The 10,540-nt window shown below is 36.8% G+C and overlaps 1 pseudogene; it reads right to left on the bottom strand.

Annotated features, from left to right (window-relative positions):
• Positions 1–1,624: 1,624 nt before the first annotated feature.
• Positions 1,625–10,540, bottom strand: part of LOC132066532 (uncharacterized) — a 17,425-nt pseudogene continuing 8,509 nt past the window's right edge.

The raw sequence follows: 10,540 nt of genomic DNA, 5'->3' as shown, positions 1-10,540 counted from the left end.
CTAAAGCAAACTAAGAGAATAAAGCATCTTCGGTGTTGGAACAGATCCTTCAGCTTGTGATTAGCTTTGTTGAACACTTGGAGTGTCTTGTGACGGTTGCACCTTTTGAGTGATTTTTAGGTTCTCCAAGTGATGCACAATATCCTGCAACATGTAGTATATATAGTGGGAAGCATGTGAGATAGATAGAGACCACTCATTCAATAATTGACCTAAAGCATGGGCCAGCTCAACTGATGTACTTGTGCAGTGAGTAGCTCGGCTTTGCAGCTATATCTTCTTATCGTACAAGGTGCACAGAGAGCAGATCACAGACCAGGTCTCTATCTAGTTCTGAATTAGTTTGATAATCATCAAAACACGAATGCACTTAAGGTTATCAGCTCCCCCCTTTTTTATGATGACAAACTTATAGACGATGTTCCCCCTGAGAACCAGCTTCCTAATGTTTCCTTTGCGAAGTAGACCATCATTGTCAAGGCACTTTCAATATGTTAGAAACATAATACCAATTTCAACTGGAAGACAAAAAAAATGCCATAATATCATCACATATCAGTCTTCCAGTTCTTCTCTCTTGCTCAGCACATATTCCCATAGTTGTGAATTTTCAGCACGGTTATTCGACATGTCTTCCCCCTTAATTACCTCACACATTCCCCCTTTATCACCGCACACATACATTACTTTCTCATTTCAGCATGCTCTCATCATTTCACTTAATCACCAACACATCAACCACATCAACCAATCTTCCCCCTTTTGGAATCATCAAAAATAACCAAGGCATAACGAGTAAGAAGGTCATATGTACCACCACATAGTCACAGGGTAATTGACGGGGGTCAGTGAAATTTAGAGCAAGCTAGCAAGAACAAAGAGTGATCACATGACAGATAGTAGTTTAAACAGTACAGACATATGTTAAATCAACTACTATTGTACCCATAGGAGGAGATAGAAAAATAGACCACCACATAGCAGCACAGAACAAAACAACAAAGGAAAGGAAGGAAGGGGACTGGGAAGAGTTTGGTTAGGAGCAGGTTACTGGAAATGATTTAGATCGTGAAGAATTCCATCAATTCTATCAATAATTTCACCCTGATCATGAAGCATTTAGTGTCGGAGTTCTTCCACTCTTGCTTTCAGCTGATCCTTTAGGAGCGCATTCTCAACCTTGAGCTGTTTAATTTGGTAATTACTGCCTTTAGGGCTTCGGTCAGGTCAGAGATGGTGGAACCCATTCCTTCAGCGACACATTCGTAATCTTCTAGATTAGCCATAGATAGTGTGTTCTCTTCTATTCCTACGGTTGCTTTTCTAGTTCTTACGTTGGAGTGCCCCACTACTTTTGTCAGGAAGAAGCCATAGGGAAGGCCAGGTTTATATTCCCTAATGCGCGCTGCTTTGATCATTTGTCCAATCATGATGGTTGGTAGATTGATCAGTTCAAAAGCTGATAGAGCTTCCATGAGAACCAAATGTACTGGAGTGACGTTAGCACTTCCTCCAGTTCTTAGTATGATTACTTTGTCCACAAATTCAAGGACTAGTTGATAGACAGGCTGGATCTCTCTTTCGAAGAGTTTTTTGATGCAAGTTGACGATCCATTTTTAACAATCATAGTTTGAAGGAGATGAAAGCTCTTCCAGTCACATCCCTTATCCATACAGCTGGTACTCCCAGAATTTTTGCCAGCGTTGATTCATTCAAAACAAAATCTATCACATTCACTGTTAGAGCCAATGTGCTATTATCAAGGTGACATAGGTTTGCATACAGTTCATCCTCTTTAGTTTTATATACGCCAGGAGCCGGTGGAGTAAAAAGATGAGTCCAATTTTGAAATTCCAACATTTCCATCAATTCTTTCATGCCAATCTCCTTCCCCAGGCTTGTATCGATCATCATTCCAAAAAGAACTTTCTGTTTCCAAAGGGATGAGTTTGATATTGATAGGTATGAATATTCAGCACTATCAATGGAGTAGTGTTGTTGACTTGAGTAGAACAACTCGGATATAGATGTGGATTTCCCCCAGGTTCTACGGTTACCGCCTCCAAGAGAAACAGAGTCGCTGGTATTTTGGGGTGAGGAGGTTGGACCATATGAGGATGATGACACAGGAACTATTTTGCTTTGGTTAGATATTAGTATGTCACACTAGGCAATATTTAGCAGTGGGAAAGAGAAGTGAACAAGATTGACTTTTGAGGTGGGAGACACTTGACCGACTTGATACTATAACTAGTTACGAGACATATGAGAGTGCTGAGAGAACTACTAACCTGAGTCACATAGAGACCGGGTCTCTGGACAATCTTGACAGTGCTGAGCAGCAATTCTGAAAACTTAACTTGTTTATGCGCTATACTGTACTTCTCATGTGTGCATACCCCTTTTTCGGTCACATCCACCTTTTGACCCAGCATTTTCACACCCTGTTTTTTCCTCTTGCTTATCTTACTTCTTGCTTCCCTTGGAGTGATTGAATTTTGAACTACAGCTTCTGATATTGAGATGTGTCCCTTCCATTAGATGACAAAGACAGATATCCTTTCTTGAAGGCTTTGAGGAGAGACTTCTCAAGTTAACTCAGAAGATTAATTAACTATTTCCTTTCTTCTCTCTCTCCTCAGCCTACATAAGATGTCAGTGTTTGGATTTGGGAACCCAAACCAGCTTGGGTCCCTTATAATTATAGAAGGGATGGATCAGGGTCCTTTTTGCCTAAACAGGCAGCACATTCCCTTTCTCCTTCTGAGGTCATTTCTTTTAAGAACCACTTTATTTGGTACCTAAGCTTCTCTCCTTGCGATAAACTCTTTGTTCCTCTTAACCGATTTGATTCTTACTTTGCAAGACTCCTTGTAGTGTCCTGTTTGTCCATAATGGGTGCACAAGCAATTTTCAGTGGTGGAGACATTCATGCTGTGGGGATTTTAGGGGGTCTTCTCTTTCACATACATCAACTCAATAATAACATGAACATACAGGTTATCCCAATCAGCAACAAAGAATATATATTAACCCCCTTCCTTCCAATAACACAACAAATACACCTCATGTTCAATACATAAAGTAATGGCGACAAGCCCACATAATTAGAACTTATGCCAACCTAGGTAATATCCAACCAGACTTTATGGCCGAAAGACTAATCATGCTTTCTCCCGTCAATTCTACTATATATACAATCGACTAATCAAAGTTTAACTCAAGTAAATCGTAACCTACCTCAATGTAGAATTGGAACAAATGCAGGCTACTCTGCTCGATCTTTCCCCTAGCGTAACGCCTCGGAACGCTCAAAGTCTAGCAATATAATGCTAAGTAAGCAACAAACCATCTAATCGAAATAAGAATCAACATTTGAGCAAAGAATACCCAAAATACCCCTAACGATTCAAATGGAAAAAACCAGAAATTAAGGGTAAATTCATCCTACCCTCAGTCCCAACAATCATAATCCTCCAATTCATGGGGTTCTAATCACTTTAGACCCTTTAATTCATAATTTAGGCAAAAAAAAACCCCAAATTGGGTGAAACCCTAAGTTTCAACATAGATTCTTGACATAGATAAGCAATTCCATCCTACAAGGGGACAACCTACACTTCTAGATGATATAAACAATAAGCTATTCAACATTCCACAATTTACATAAGGGTTTCATGAATTTAGGGTTCTAGAATTTTCATACACCATTAGAGAACCTAGAACTAACATGGGAACTTAAGAAAGAAAGGAAAATGAACAAAGTGATGGTTAGAACTTACCCTCCAAGAAGATTCCACCAATATATTGAATAATCGCCTTTTTTTGCTACTAGAAAGTGTTTTTGGGAGTTTGTGACAAATGGCTTCGAACTTAGCAATAATAAATGGGTTTCTGTCCCCATTGATTGTTGCAGCGGTCACTAAGATTGCCCCAATGGTCTCGCCATAGCGGTCAAGCTACTGCTAGAGCGAAATTCATTAAAAGCCCCATACTCACCATAGCGGTCCCGCTATGGCGGCCAACTATCCGCCATGGCCGAAACTCTCTAAACCCAGATCATCTCTATGGCAGTCGACACCCCGCCATAGCGGTCCCGCCGTAGCGGCACCAAGGCCGCTACGGCGGTCACACCAGAATCAAAAACTTCTGGTTTTTCACAAACCCTTCCCTAAATCTCGACATCAATCTGAGGCCCCAAATACACAAACCAAATATACACACATATGTAAACACACGCTACGGACTCACCTGTGGCCTTGGAATTCTCAACGGAGGTCTAAATTACCAAATTAACCCCTAAACGGAATAAAACAAGTTTACAAACAAGTACTCAAACACAATCAAACACCTCGGGAATCGAACCATTCACCCCCACCAAGTTATAATCAACCCTCTGGACTCACAGAGTCGACGAAAATCAGAAAAAGGTCTGTTTACTCAGAAGTCAACTATTGGTCAAATACTTTCACTTAGGGATTTTTAAATCCTTCGATTTTCACTAGACTCGCTCCTAGTCTCGGAAATAGATCAACAGGGATAAAATGGTTAAAATGCACATAATGAACTAATGGGTTGTTAGCCCTGTAAGGCATTGTATTGTATTGTTGGGCTGTGTGGCAGGTTGTTAGTGATGTGGTTATAGAGGAGACTTTGTCGAAAATTCTGTAGACTTCTAAAGATTTAACATTCGAGGACAAATGTTCATAAGAGGAGGAGGATGTTACACCCCGTACTTTTGCGGGTTAAGCATCTTCGTGAGTTGGTTGTTATGGATTTGAAGAGCAGAATTATCTTTGAGATTTTATAAGATTAGACGTGTTCATTATGGATTTGGAGATCGGAATTATCTTTGAGATTTTATAAGATTAGACGTGTTCATCTTGAGTATAAGAAGGTTTAAGTTCATGTTTGGCATGTTGGAAGGATTAGAGGATGAACGAATCGAAGAGAATACATTTTCTTGGAGTTGAGTTTGGGAAGTAAAAATATGGACCACATGTTGACACCTAATTTTTTACCTCTCATAATTTATTTTAATTACCCAGAGTCCTTGAATATCAAATGGAGATAAATATGTATTTTTTATAAATCACAATGATTTTTACAAAAATTATTTCGATAATATTTTGCCATTTCATTTGGCAAAATAACTTCGAATATATTTTGTAAAGTATTCAAAATAATCTACATATTTTATTATTAAGATATTAATTCAAAAAAATTCAACTAACTGTTTGAATTATCTAGTACAAAATTTGCAAGTATTTTACTCCGTTTAATTCAAGAAAGTTGATTAATTAAAATAAATAATCATTTTGCCCCTCAAACTTTAATTTCTGCATAATCAAGTCACATTGACAATTTTTAAATTAATCATAATTGATTTAGATAATTAATTATGGTTATATTTGTAAATTCCTTATTATGTGTTTAATTATGGCTATAATTGAAATAATGAATTGGTTAGTCAATTAGGGCCATAATTGAAATAACCAATTTCAGGGTTTAATTCAATTAAGGCTATGTTTGCAAATCTGGTATATTTTATGAAATTAGCCGTGTTTTTAAATTAATTGATTAATTAGTTTTAATTTAGCTACAATTAAAATGCTTTAATAATCAACCCTTTTAATTTTTCCCACTTACTAATTTGCACATTTTGCCCTTTATACATATATATACACTAATATACATATTCGTATACTATGTGTGTGTGTGTGTGTATCTATATATATATATATGAAAAAAGGGGCACCTTCTCTTTTTTTTTTAAGTAGCCGAGTCCAACCCAACAAAGGCCTACCCGGCCCAATCCTCAAAAATATAAAAGCTTTGTCTCTCAGCCAAACAACCCCTTTGGGTCATTTTTCATTTGGTAGCTAGGGTTGGAAACAAAGCCTGGCGCCGCCTCCGTCCCTTTTTCTCTCTCTATGGCGTCATCTAGGCCAAGAATGGCAATTATGCAGAAGGCAACAGCCTTTCTCAGTCGTGGCTCAACCGTTTGAGGCAAGCAATTAATGCTTCGTTCTTTCTCATGTGAGATCACAGCCAAACAAGGTATTATCGTCCTATTTGTATGCTTTTCTACATATTTCAACATATAGAACTGAAAAAACTTTAATTAGTTTTGTTTGCTTTCGATTTGAATTTGGGGGTTTTCTATTGGCTCATGAAGAACCAAGGGGATTGACCCATTCTGGGACAAATCTGACCCTCCATACGTCTACACTCTTGAATATCGACCTTTGATTGTGGTTGAGAAAGCAATTCTCTAAAGAATTGCATAAGTCCCACATCGAAATTATTAAGGTTTCTATCAATTTGGGGTTCTTATAAATAGGACCCCATTTCATCAAAAAAAAAAAAAAAAGGAGAGAAAAAGAAAGGCACGAAACCCAAATTTTGAGCATTCACACTCGAAATTAAAGTTTATTAGTAAAAAGTTTTAGAATTAGCCTTGAAGTTGAGTCATTAGTTTAAAAAATTTTGCTTTTGTTTCATTGTGTGGTGACTAAGGAGGGGATTCGCTAAGGAGGGGATTTGAAGCACAAGAGAACTTTCAAATCCATTCTTGACCAAGGCTGCACTCAAAAAAGGTAACCATTTATCTTGTTATTGCTTTCTTTTTAATTTTTAGTTTAAATGTTAGTGGCTTCCTATGTAATTAAGTATTATGCTTAGTTTAAGTATTAGTTTAGTTAATTTCCTATTTAGTTTGGGTTTGTTGTTAGTTGATTAGCTTTCCATTTATTTGTTAATCTTGAGGATTTGGCCTAAATGTGATATGCTTAGCCTGTGTCTGTTTGGTTATGATCCTTGATGTTCTACTTACACAAAGAAAACATGGATTAGTCAAAAGGTTCTAGAGTCAAGGTTAATATTGGAAATAAAAGGCTTGATTTCAACTTTGGTTGTCATTATTGCAAATAGCTTAAAATGGTTTGTCAACTGGCAATTTGGGGTTATAAGACTATAGTATCATCTAGATAAAGATTACATATATGACTTAATCACATAGACATTACTTAATCACATAGACATTTAGACAACCATAGACTTAAATGTTTTGTCTGAACTAGGTTTGCCTTGACAATTTAACTTGATAGTATTAATCTGAGTTCAAGAAGCTAAGAGTGGAATTTCTATGAATGCTAAAACCTATTTTTATCTACATTGTTTACCTATATGGCATTCATCAAATTTTGCTTGATCCTCTTACTTATTTGAGGCATTCTTAGCAAGACTTTGATATGTGGCTTTGATCTGTCTCAATTGTTATTATGAACTGCTTGTAGCTCCCTATGAAAAGTGTTATTTAAATGTTTAAATCCATGATTAGAAGTGATGAATTAAGGAAGGACAAGTGGTGTCTTTATCTTGTGTCAACCAATTAAGGGGATGATTTTTCTTTAAAGATGAAACTGCTCATGTATATATTTGTCTAATAGAGATAAACTTAGGACTGTCTTAATATGAAGGGACTACTAAGAGATTAGAGCCTTAGGGAAGAGGATAAAATAACTAGGAAAAGTCTTTAGATAACAAGATAACATGATTATAAGGATAGTACTAACCTTATCCTAGTCCTAAAGGTCTTTAGTGGCTGTCACTTGGCTATAGTGTGAGGTAAAGGGTTGAGTACATTCTGAGGGGGAAAGACTGGCATAGAACAAGTTGGGGGTGATGATCAACTTAGACTGCCTTCCTTTCTCTGAGAGAAGGGTCTAGGAAAAAGGCTGGGGTGATGACCAGCCTTGTACTGCTATCTCTCTACTAAGGTGAAGGTCTAGGAAAAGGATTGGGGTGATGACCAACCCTGTACTGCTTCTCCTTAAGTTCTCAGAGTCTCCCCCGTATCTCATTTTTAGGGTCATGGGACACATTAATCCCTTTGTTTGATTAGAAAGAGATTAGCAACATCCAAGGGAATTTTGGTTAGGCTGCCTCCTTAAAATCAAAGAAGATTAAATAAGCAAGGTCCTTCAAGATCTGAATAGCGTAAAAGAGATTGGAATAGTCTCATTTTGGATAGCCTTAAGCTAATATGGTTTTCTAAAACTGTCTCAATTTTAGTTTAATTGATCTAATGATGGTATGAAAAGTTTATGTGTATGAATGGACATGTTATAAACCACTTAACATGGGAAGTCTTTTTAAAGACACCTTGGAGAGGAGGAGATTTGGAAAGAATCAAGTTACAATTGATTCAAGTACTACTCTATCTCAAATAAAAGGTTGTCATGACAGGCCCTGCAAGTTCATAGGGTGAAACTTGCTACATCTCTGCATTAACCTAATTCTTTCTCTCATTAGGACAAGGGATTTGGTCCAAGAAGTGAATCTATTTTCCTAAAAATTGGTTTTCAAATGATTTTATTTCCAATAAGATTGGTCCTAATTCACTTATAGTGTCTGATCTCCAAAAACATGAAAATGTGGTAGTAAGAGTCTTGTGTAGATTTGACATTAGCTCAACATAGGGTTGCAGCTTGATTCAAGGTCTTCTCCTATTGTTCATGACATGGCATTAGGTCTTTAGATTGCAAAAATGGCATTGGATGCCCCTGTTGGTAGCTGAATGTCTGATTACATTTTATGATACCTATTTGAGTTTGTGTTCACCTGCTTAGACTTATTAAATGTTATAGTTGTTGCTGTGGTTATTTGCATCAAGTTTTAGGACCTGTTTCGCTCATTGGAGACCGTACATTCACACTATGCAATTCTGAAGTATGTTGGGCATCCTATTGGTTATGTTGGAGTCTAGATTAGGACTTAGGTCTTGTTTGGCATTAAGGTGATAAATGAGAATGGATTAGGTGGTTAATAGAGTCAAAGGCTTAAGGGAAACTTTGAAAAACTTGGAGTGGCTTGCAACCCAGTTCAGTATAGTTAACTTAAGTTAATGACTGATAATGCTAATTGAATCATAGGAATAAGGCAATACTTGGAGGGATTAGAGTTGTTTTGACCCAGTCTAGTGTAATTTAATTAGGATAAGAAAAAGATTTTGAATTAGATTGGTTGAAATAGGCAGGATAGTTAATATTTAAGTTTAAAAAATAAAGGTGTATACATGATATATACATGGGCTTTAGAAGACTTAGTCCTTTATGTAGGTGATAGTTGGGTTTGTCAGATTCATTCTAGGTAGACACATCTGATATACATGTCAAATTGTATATCAAATGGTATATCACATGCATATACATGTATACCAGGTTAAAATCAGATAAGATTCCCACGGGCTTTAACACTTGGAGTCTGTCAGCTTGGATATAAGGTCCAAACTTCTAAAATGAACATAGAACGACCCATTTCAGTCTCAGGTTAGCGCAAAGGGGATAAAATTTGGGCCTGTTTAAGGTATGTGTGTGACTTGGGGCTTGCCAAGCCCACTTCTTGAATTTGTTTTTTTTTTTTTTTGGCAATATTGCAATCTGATACTGTTATATGCTTTGTGATATATGTGTATATATACACTTGTGTTTAGTTTCATTTTTTAAAATGATAAGTACAGTAAATAAATTCTAACCGATTTCCCTTTTTCTCTTCTCCTCCTCCACTGCATGGCCACTTAGGCCGAGTCAGACCTCCCTATTAGGCTACGGCCCAACAGGCCTTTCTTTCAACAAAACAGTCCGGTGAAGCTGTGAATGGGAAGCTAATATTGAATGTGATTGCATGAAGGCCCAGCCATGGGTAAAAATGGACAACTAAGGGTTTGGTACACCTCTAGCCTGTCCCTTCTCTTTATTTATATTATTTCATTTATATTTAAGTGTTGTATTGTATTTTTGAAGTTGTAAAAACTCACATTGATATTTTGGAATCCTTTTGATTACGAACTAGCAATCTTAGGACAACAGTACATATGTCGTTTAGAAGACTTTTAAGTCCCCAAAGGATTTTCAAAAACCCGATTCAAACGTAACGGTTTTAAAAGACTCAGGAGTAATAAAACAACTTTGGTGAATAAAAGTTTAAATAGAAAAATCAAAGGATTGTTGAAACCATAAAGAGTTATGGCCTTTTTGTAATCGGATCAGTGTTAAAAGAGGATAGAGGATATGTTTTACAAATTGGAACGAGTTTTTGGACTGAAAATAACATAAAGGTGTTACATCTCGAAAATTTCGGATTGTTGCTTTGTGAGTAGGCTAACGTGAGCTTAAGGTGATTATGAAACCCTTACAAGATTAAGGAAAGTATTAGATAGCTTAAAGTGCATACTATAAGATTTTGAAGTTATATGAATAGGTGAAATTTAGTCTGTTGAAGGAAGTGAAATGTAAGTCGTGTTCGGAAAGGTTTTCGCTATAGTTGAGCTAATATTTATTTGGTAATGTCTTGAGGGGCTGCTATAGGGCCTATTGCATTGTTAATGAAGTGTTATATAAATGCCAAGAAGGTTCCACAAGGATTGGAAGTTAAACGAGCCGACGAGAATGAAATTCAGGAATTTCCAGTTGTACGGCCATTTGTACGGACCGTATAAATTATACGGCCCGTATAATGGTTCGTAGATTACTTCCG

The sequence above is a fragment of the Lycium ferocissimum genome, chromosome 8, assembly GCF_029784015.1.
Source record: "Lycium ferocissimum isolate CSIRO_LF1 chromosome 8, AGI_CSIRO_Lferr_CH_V1, whole genome shotgun sequence".
In the NCBI taxonomy this organism is placed as follows: Eukaryota; Viridiplantae; Streptophyta; class Magnoliopsida; order Solanales; family Solanaceae; genus Lycium; species Lycium ferocissimum.
This window is presented reverse-complemented; position numbering and strand designations above follow the sequence as displayed.